Source organism: Macaca thibetana, chromosome 5, assembly GCF_024542745.1.
Source record: "Macaca thibetana thibetana isolate TM-01 chromosome 5, ASM2454274v1, whole genome shotgun sequence".
NCBI lineage: Eukaryota > Metazoa > Chordata > Mammalia > Primates > Cercopithecidae > Macaca > Macaca thibetana.
Genome location: NC_065582.1, coordinates 147,381,917 through 147,388,816, shown reverse-complemented (window position 1 = coordinate 147,388,816; position 6,900 = coordinate 147,381,917). Strand labels below are relative to the sequence as shown.

Sequence of the window (6,900 nt, the reverse complement as noted above, 5' to 3'; positions counted from 1 at the left end):
CACGATCTCTGCTCACTGCAACCTCTGCCTTCCTGGTTCAAGCGATTCTTCTGCCTCAGCCTCCCGAGTAGCTAGGACTACAGGTGCACACCACCACGCCTGGCTAATTTTTGTATTTTTAGTAGAGATGGGGTTTCACCATATTGGTCTTGAACTCCTGACCTCATGATCCGCTCGCCTTGGCCTCCCAAAGTGCTGGGATTACAGGCGTGAGCCACCCTGCCCAGCTAGAGTACACATTTTAAAACTTAGCCTTTGTTGAGAAACTTCTTTTTTTCCCTTTTCTGAGACAGTCTCACTCTGTCACCCAGGCTGGAGTGTAGTGGCGCAGTCATGGCTCACTGCAGCCTCAACTTCCCAGGCTCAAGTGATCCTCCCACTTTAGCCTCCCTGGTAGATGGGACCACAAGTGTGCACCACCACGTCCAGCTAATTTTTTATTTTTCTTTTTTGTACAGATGGGGTCTTACCATGTTATCCAGGCTGGATTTTGTCTTTTTAATTTCAAATTTCAATTGTTCATTGCTGGCATGTAAGAAAACAATTGACTCTTGTGTATTAATCCTGCATCTTGTGCTCACTTTGGAAACACATTTACTAAAATTGGAATGATACAGAGAAGATTAGCATAGCCTCTGTGCAAGGATGGCACACAGATTTGTGAAGCGTTCTTTATTTGTCTTCAACTTGGGCAAGAGTGATACGCTGTCTCCGAAAAAAAAAAAACAAGAAGAAGAGGAAAGGACACAAAGGAGGCTATGTGAGCCACGGTGGCTCACGCCTGTAATCCCAGCACTTTGGAAGGCCAAGGCAGGCAGATCACTTGGGTCAGGAGTTGGAGACCAGCCTGGCCAACATGGTGAAGCCCTATCTCTACTAAAAATACAAAAATTAGCCAGGCCTGGTGGCTCATGCCTGAGTCCCAACTACTCGGGAGGCTGCGGCAGGAGAATCGCTTGCACTCCAGGCTGGGCAACAGAGCAAGACTTCATCTAAAAAAAAAAAAAAAAGGGCCAGACGTGATGGCTCACACCTATAATCCCAGCACTTTGGGAGGCCGAGGCAGGCAGATCAGGAGGTCAGGAGTTCGAGACCATCCTGGTTAACACAGTAAAACCCTGTCTCTACTAAAAATTCAAAAAGTTAGCCAGGTGTGGTGGCATGCACCCGTAGTCCCAGCTACTCAGGAGGCTGAGGCAGGAGAATGGCTTAAACCTGGAAGGTGGAGGTTGCAGTGAGCCAAGATCATGCCACTGCACTCCAGCCTGGGCGACAGAGCCACGTGAAACAAGCAGAAATTAAAATCATGTTGCCACAAGTCAAAGAATGTCAACAGCCACCAGAAGAGTTAAGGAAGGGTTCTCCCTCAGAGCCTTCAGAGGGAGCATAGCTCAGCTGACACTGATTTTGGATAACTGTAGAAGCTGAAATCCAAGAGAATTTGCCGCCTGCCCATTTGGAAACCACCACAAAGTAATCAACTGCAACACATTCTTTGACACAAGAAGGGGATTAGAAAAAAGGGTTGCTTCAAGAGTTTGGTGGCAGACTTCATATTTTTTAATTTAAAAAAACACATTTTGTTTTTACCAAAAAAAAATATATATATATATACACACACACACACACACATATATATATATATATATATATATAAAAAATATCTTGCATCCTTGTTGTAATCACTTATTAGTGCCAGGATTCTTTGGTTGGTTCTTTAGAAGTTTTTACATAGACAATCATTATCATCTGTGAACAAACATAGTTTTCTTCGTTGCTTCCCTATGTTTTATTTCTTTTTTTGTTGTTGTTTTACTGCATTAGCTACAACTTCCAGTGTAATGTTGAATAGAGGTGATGAGAACAGACATCCTTGCCTTATTCCTAATCTTAGTGGGAAACTATCTAGCTTCTCCAATAGACTTTTTTTTTTTAAGAGGCAAGGTCTTACTATGTTGTCCAGGCTGGAGTGCCGTGGCGAGTCACAGGCGCAATTATACTGCACTAAAGCCTCGAACTCCTGGCTCACGCTCATGCAATCCTCTTGCCTAAGCCTCCCAAGTAGCTAGGACTATAAGTGTACACCACCACGCCTGGGTTTCAAGAAACTTTTACATCTAATATCAACTATCTGTATTCTTTTAATGTTCATTTTTGGGTTTTGTTGTTGTTGTTGCTGTTTTGAGACACAGTCTCGCTCTGTCATCTAGGCTAGAGTGCAGTGGTGCGATCTCAGCTCACTGCAACCTCTGCCTCTAGTGTTCAAGCGATTCTCCTGCCTCAGCTTCCCAAGTAGCTGGGACTACAGGTGCACACCACCATGCCTGGCTAATTTTTGTGTTTTTAGTAGAGATGGGGTCTCACCATGTTGGCCAGGCTGGTCTCGAACTCCCAACCTCAGGTGATCCGTCTGCCTCAGCTTCTCAAAGTGCTGGGATTACAGGCATGAGCCACCGCACCGGCCCATTTTTGTTATTAAAAGTTAAAAAATCAAATTAAATATACAAAAGAAAAATAACTATAACCCTTAGTTCACTGTCCAAACACAATATGGCAAAATGTGGGTATTTTCTTATAATTTCTATATGTGATTATTGTCCTGATGGTTTTTTATTTTAAGAATTTTAATGCTACTATATATTCTCTGAAAATGTTAATGAATGAAATGAAAATGTTAACATTTCATGAATATTCAAATGAATATTCCATGCCTTAGGTAATTATTCCCCTATGGATGGATCTTTAAGTTATTTATAATTTTCCTCTGTTATAAATAATATTGCTATAAAAATATTTTTGCATGGTGGACTTTATATATTTAGAAATGATTCATTACAATGTATTTCAGAAATTCTTGAATGAAAAACTTTAGATTCATGGTATATTGGAAAGTTACTTTCCATGTGGTCGGGTGCAGTGGCTCAGGCCTGTAATCCCAGTACTTTGGGGGGCTGAAGCAGGTGGATCACTTGAGGTCAGGTGTTCGAAACCAGCCTGGCCAACATGGTGAAACCCTATCTCTACTAAAAATATAACAATTAGCTGGGCGTGGTGACAGGCACCTGTAATCCCAGCTACTCGGGAGTCTGAGACATGAGAATCGCTTGAACCTGGGGGCAGAGGTTGCAGTGAGCTGAGATCATACCACTGCACTCCAGCCTGGGTGACACAGCCAGACTCCGTCTAGGAAAAAAAAAAAAAAAAAAAAAAAAAGGCCTGGTGCAATGACTCAAGCCTGTAATCCCAGCACCCAGCACTTTGGGAGGCCGAGGTGGTTGGATCGACTTGAGGCCAGGAGTTCAAGACCAGCCTAGCCAACATGGTGAGACCCCATCTCTACTAAAAATACAAAAATTAGCTGGGCATGGTGGTGGGCGCTTGTAATCCCAGCTACTCGGGAGGCTGAGGCAGCAGAATCACTTGAACCTGGGAGGCAGAGGTTGCAGTGAGCCACGATCACACCACTGCATTCCAGCTTGGGTGACAGAGCAAGACTGTCTCAAAAACAAACAAAAATAGCCAGCTGTGATGGTGTGTGTTTAAATAATCCCAGCTACTCGAGAGGCTGAGGCAGGAGAATTGGTTGAACCGAGGAGCCAGAGGTTGCAGTGAGCTGAGATCACACCCCTGCATTCCAGCCTGGGCGACAGAGCAAGACACTATCTTTAAAATAAAAAAAAAAGAAGGCCAGGTGTGGTGGCTCACGCCTATAATTCCAGCACTTTGGGAGGCCGAGGCGGGCGGATCACAAGGTCAGGAAATCGAGACCATCCTGGCTAATACAGTGAAACCCCATCTCTACTGAAAATACAAAAGAAAGTTAGCCGGGCGTGGTGGTGGGCACCTGTAGTTCCAGCTACTCGGGAGGCTGAGGCAGGAGAAGGGCGTGAACCCGGGAGGCGGAGCTTGCAGTGAGCCGAGGTCGCGCCACTGCACTCCAGCCTGGGCGACAAAGCAAGACTCCGTCTCAAAAATAAATAAATAAATAAAAAATATATATATATATATACACACAGACACACACACTTTTCATGAGTATTGTACAAACTTATATTGCAATCAACAATCTACATTGGTTTTCATCACTTATTTTTATTTTTGCTAATTTCATAAGATAAAATATTGGCCAGGCACGGTGGTTCATGCCTGTAATCCCAACACTTTGGGAGGCCAAGGCAGGAGAATCACTTGAACCCAGGTGGTAGAGGTTGCAGTGAGCCGAGATCACGCCACTGCACACCAGCCTGGGCAACAGATCGAGACTCTGTCTCAAAAAAAAAAAAAAGATTAAATATTATATGCCTCTTTTCATGTATATTTCTAATTACTTATGGTTTAATTTTTTGTTAGCCATATTTTTCATTAGTTGCATTTCCTCTTTTGTGTATTTTTTTATTCACGCTTTTTGGCCATTTATCTGTTAGAGATTTAGTGGCTTTCTCATTGATTTGCATGAATTACTTATGGCCATTTGCTTTACTTTGGCCATTTGCCTTCTAGATTTGCTCTGACATTTTCTAAGTTTGTTATTTGCCTTTAAATTTTATTTTTTTATATTTTAATTATAAATTATTTCTATATCATCATATGTAAATAGAATAACATATATAGTCTACACATTTACATAATTTAATATTTACTTTTGTTTTCTTTTAGTTTTCTGTGGCTATATTTTTCAAATTGTGGTAAAATCAAGTAATATGAAATTTACCATCTTAACCATTTCTTTGGTTATACATTTTTGAATTAAATATATTTGTGAGGGTCTAAGTTATTACATTTAAAATTTTATTTTCATAAATAGTATTGTACCAACTCCATTCATTCAATAGATAATTATTAATCATTTACTCTGATAAGCAATGATAAAAATTTAGATAGGAGATATTCTTACAGTGTGGTGGAAGAGACAAACAACTCCAGGATTATGTGATAAATGTGATAAATGCAGTGATAGAGGTATACATAGTCTACTATAGGTACTTTTTTTTCCTTAGTAGAGATGAGTTGCCCAGGCTAGTCTTGAACACCTGAACTCAAGTGATCCTCCTGCCTCAGCCTCCCAAAGTGCGGGGATTACAGGTGTGGGCCCTCATGCCCAGCCTACTATAGACACTCTCATTCAATCAATATATACTTCAGTAACTACTATATGTCAAGTACCGTACTGGGCCACAATCAACAGGGAACCAGTCATGGTCCCTGTTTTGGTTTTCAAAAAAGAGAAAGAGAAAGAAAACTTACACTCAAACAGAGGATACAGATACATTTATTGTGTGATTTGCTGATTTATTGTGTGTCATAGTAGAGAAAACATGGGCTGCCATGGGAAAACAGAGAAGATCCATCTAAATCCAATCAGGCTAGGAGTCACAGGGAGTCAGAAAGGCCTTACTAGCGCAGGAACAGAAAACCAAATCCCGCCGGGCGCAGTGGCTCACGCCTGTAATCCCAGCACTTTGGGAGGCCGAGGCGGGTGGATCACCTGAGGTCAGGAGTTCGAGACCAGCCTGACCAACATGGAGAAACCTCGTCTCTACTAAAAATACAAAAAATTAGCTGGGCGTGGTGGCGCATGCCTATAATCCCAGCTACGGGGGAGGCTGAGGCAGGAGAATTGCTTGAGCCTGGGAGGCGGAGGTTGTGGTGAGCCGAGATCGTGCCATTGCACTCCAGCCTGGGCAACAAGAGTGAAACTCCGCCTCAAAAAAAAAAAAAAAAGAAAGAAAACCAAATCCCTCAGGTTCTTACTTATAAGTGGGAGCTAAATGATGAGAACACCTGGACACATAGAGGGGAACAACACACTGGGGCCTCTCAGAGAGTGGAGGGTCGGAAGAAGGAGAGGATCTTGAAAAATAACTAGTGAATACTAGGCTTAATACCTGCCTGATAAAATAATCCGCACAGCAGACACCCATAACACAAGTTTACCTATGTAACAAACTTGCACATGTGCCCCTGAACTTAAAAAAAAAAAAAAAAGACGCCTGGGTGCGGTGGCTCACGCCTGTAATCCCAGCGCTTTGGGAGGCCGAGATGGGCGGATCATGAGGTTAGGAAATCGAAACCATCCTGGCTAACACGGTGAAACTCCGTCTCTACTAAAAATACATTAGCCGGGTGTGGTGGCGGGCTAAGTCCCAGCTACTCAGGAGGCTGAAGCAGGAGAATGGTGTGAACCCGGGAGGCGGAGCTTGCATTACAGGGTGTGGAGATTGCGCCACTGTACTCCATCCAGCCTGGGCGAAAGAGCGAGACTCAGTCTCAAAAAAAAAAAAAAAGAAAGACATGAGCTAGATGAAGGGAGAAACATACTCTGTGTAGAGAGCACATATACCACATACCAAGGTACAGTGGTGCAAGTAAGCAGGCTGTGTACCACTTAGTCAATTGAGAGAAGTGAAGCTAAAAATGTGGCAGGAGCCAGAACAAATTGTCTTTTATGCTAAATCCTAGCATCACTTCCTGAATAATCTTTCCCTTTCACATAAAAATAATGTTTATTGAGCATTTACTACGTGTCAGTCTCTGTTCCAAGTGTCTTACATGTACTGGTTCATTTGTTTCTTTATTCCAGAGAAAACCATTTGGTTCAGCGTATTAACTCGTTTAATTCTTACAATAATCCATGAAGTGCATATTATTATTATGCCTTTGCTTAGTTAAGAGGAAATTGAGGGCAAGTCACACAGCTATATTTAAACTCAGGCAGTCTGCCTCTAGAGGCTCAATCTTTTTTTTTTTTTTTTTTTTGAGACAGAGTTTTGCTCTTGTTGCCCAGTCTTGAGTGCAATGGCACGATCTCAGCTCACTGCAACCTCCACCTCCCGGGTTCAGGCAATTCTTCTGCCTCAGGCTCCCGAGTAACTGGGATTACAGGCATGCACCACCATGCAC

General features: G+C 42.6%; 1 non-coding gene across 1 annotated transcript; it reads left to right on the top strand.

Annotated features, from left to right (window-relative positions):
- Positions 1-573: 573 nt before the first annotated feature.
- LOC126955770 (U6 spliceosomal RNA) lies at positions 574-680 on the top strand. The gene has a single exon (XR_007726070.1). It is a non-coding gene; the product is annotated as a U6 spliceosomal RNA (small nuclear RNA).
- The last annotated feature ends 6,220 nt before the right edge of the window (positions 681-6,900 follow it).